At 38.0% G+C, this 3,014-nt stretch overlaps 1 pseudogene across 1 annotated transcript; it reads left to right on the top strand.

The window, feature by feature from the left end:
- The first annotated feature begins 500 nt into the window (after positions 1-500).
- On the top strand, positions 501-2,769 carry LOC103340019 (proteasome subunit beta type-3-A-like; annotated as a pseudogene). The gene is made up of 7 exons (XR_016122987.1): positions 501-642; positions 734-914; positions 1,004-1,104; positions 1,206-1,306; positions 1,509-1,593; positions 2,122-2,217; positions 2,529-2,769. The product of XR_016122987.1 is annotated as a proteasome subunit beta type-3-A-like (transcript).
- The last annotated feature ends 245 nt before the right edge of the window (positions 2,770-3,014 follow it).

Below are 3,014 nucleotides of genomic sequence, written 5' to 3'. Positions count from 1 at the left end.
TTCATGATTATGCATGCACAAGGCATCATTTTTTGCCACTTTCATTCAGGCGCCACACATCCACATGCTTTTGTATCTTTATTAGGTCTAAGGTCTAAGGGGTAAGGTTGAAAGGTCAAATTAGCATGGGGCAATGGAAGAATACCGGTAATCACCAGAAGGAGAATGAGGAGGAGGGCAAGTGAAAATAAATGCATGGAGCGTGCCATCTTTGATCTTATTACGTATATGGTTGTGTGTGAAGGAAGAGATGGAGCTTTTTGGGATGCAAATGGGTATAATCTTGCAAGGATTTTATGAAGAGTTTGCGGAAGGGATTAAATTAAGAGCTAGGATCCATTGAAAGGATTGGTGGCTATTTAGCTAATGAACGTGTGGCATCACAATTAAGGGGAGAGAGAGTGGCTTTTTTTATATATTTTTCTTTTTTATGAAAAGAGAGTGGCTATTTTAGCTTAATAAACTTGCAATGCTTTTCGACCAAAAAAAAAAACTTTAAACGAGCGCTTCAATCAAGATTTAAAGTATTAAGAACTCAAACAGGGCCTTAGTGATTCGTATTGCCAGTCTCTTGCGCAAAAGCGATCACCCTCTCCATTCACTCAAAGCGATTCAAGCAGCAGAAACTAATCTCTGATGTCGGTAGGTTGAAGCTTGCATTTCATTACCCACATTTGCGTTTAGGGTTTTACATATACAAATGAATTGATTTCTGTTTGAAATGGCTGTACAGATCTTCGAGTACAATGGGAGTGCCTGACCGCAATGGTGGGCAAGAACTGCTACGCCATTGCAAGCGATCGAAGGCTCGGTGTTCAGCTTCAGACAATCGCCACCGGTTTCCAGAGAATTCGTAGAGTTCACGATAAGCTCTTTATCGGCCTCTCTGGTCTCGCCACCGATGCTTAGACCCTGTATGTATATGCCCCTCTCACTTTGTTTAATAGAAAGACATTAACTTTATTTAGTTCTGTGAAATTGGCTTTGTGGGTTGATGATGAAGGTTTCAGAGGCTTTTGTTTCGGCACAAACTGTACCAGCTTCGTGAAGACAGGGACATAAAGCCTGAGACTTTTGCGTCTCTGCTATTCTTTATGAGAAAAGGTTTGAAATTTTCTTGAGCAATTTGATAATGAGGTGCTATTGAATATGTTAGCTTAATCTGAATGTTGAGGTGTGTACAATCATGCCTTTTTGTGATTTAGGTTTGGTCCAAACTTCTGTGTTCTGTCTGTTAGCCTGTAATTGCTGGATTGGGAGATGAAGATAAGCCATTCTTCTGCACTATGGATTCAACTGGAGCCAAGTAGGTTTGTTTTTTCTTTTCCCTTTCTTTTCCGACTTTTTCGCTTTTTTAGAGCTGCTGGGATGGGATCCTAAGGACTTCAAACAAATTTCTTCAACCTTCCTAAGTAGAATACATATGCGTGCTTACTCGTATTTTGATTATATATGTTTATGTGCATCTATCATTTCATATTGGTATTATTTGTCTTCTGTGTATGCAGGGAACCAGCCAAAGATTTTGTTGTTGCTGGCACTGCATCAGAGTCCCTTTCTGGTGCTTGTGAGGCAATGTTCAAGCCTGAGATGGTTTGTTGCTTTGCTCTTTCCACTGGGCAGTCAAGATTTGTTATTTGATGTGCTTACATTTTTTCGTTTTCATTTTAATACACTTTAGATGTTATGGAAAATCAAATAATTAACATTCGAGAACTTGAATCCATGCTGTCACTGGCCATGACTTTTTAAGTCCTTGTTATTATCACACTACTAATAGTAGCAGAGTAAGGGTCCACAGAATAGAAGTCAAGAAAAAACAAGCTGAGGGATCTCCTAAGTTTTAACTTCTTGGTCCTATATTGTCAGCAGCCAAGTGCTACTTGAACTAAACATATATGGAGATAAACAATGGCTTCCTTGCCAGATGTGCTTGAATAATAATTCGCAGGATTTTTTTTCTCTTAACTCATGGTAGAATTTATTACGCGCTAATTAGTTAGACGTAATTGGGTTGGTGATTGCTGCTATTACTTCTAATTCTAAATTTGGTACTCCTGTTTATTTTCTTACTATTTGCAGGAACTGTAATAACAGTATATTTTCTAATTATTTCACCAGGGAACCCGAGGAATTCTTTGAGATTGTTTCTCAAACATTGCTATCATCAGATGATCGAGATTGTCTGAGTGGGTGGGGAGGCCATGTCTATGTTGTGTAAGCTACTTTTTTCTTCTAAGCAATATAACTAACTGTGTTATAACTTATCCATAAAAATAGGTAATGTACAGTGGAGGTGTTCCTCTTGGATGCATCATAAGATTTTAATTTTCTTCTCTTTTTGTTTTTGTTTTTTTTTCGTTTTCACATTCATACTTAGAATTAGGCAGGGCCTAATATTCTAATTTCATTGCTTCCATCGTCTAAGCTGCCAAAGATAGCAACTAGGCTATCTTCATAATATTTCACCCTCATTTTATGCTGGAGGTTATTACCACCATTTAAAATGTGCATTCACATTGCTGCAGAAACACCAACTGAAGTGAAGAAGAGGATCTTGCAGGGCAGAATGGATTGACCTAGCTTCCGGCATTTACGGACTCCTTCTAAATTTCATTCAGGCTGCTGCATTTTCTCCTCTCATGTATATTTATGCAGCTTTGACTTGAATGGGCAGCCATAAGCCTTCTTGGTGACCAAAGGCCCCCTTGTTATGTGGTGGCTAAAGTTTAGTGTAATTTAATCAAGAAGACACAGCGTTGGATAATCTGATTCATACTACACAATTTTGTTTTTTGTTATGAAAAAGACATAACAACCCAAATTTATTTGTTTATGTTTTAAGCTTTGCGTCAGCTCAGCTAGTCTTTCTTTCTTCCTCTAGCTGTTGTGCAGCACTACTTGATGAATTATGCCCTGTTAACTCAAAAAAAGCAAGAACCAGCTTTAGAATAAAGCCATAAAGGGTTCCAAAAAGAATATATAAAAAAAAGCATCGCACAAAAACGAAAAAA

The sequence above is a fragment of the Prunus mume genome, linkage group LG8 (assembly GCF_029339155.1).
Source record: "Prunus mume cultivar Tortuosa linkage group LG8, ASM2933915v1, whole genome shotgun sequence".
Taxonomy (NCBI): Eukaryota; Viridiplantae; Streptophyta; class Magnoliopsida; order Rosales; family Rosaceae; genus Prunus; species Prunus mume.
Note: the sequence above shows the minus strand (reverse complement) of the source record. Positions and strands in the feature narration are given on the sequence as shown.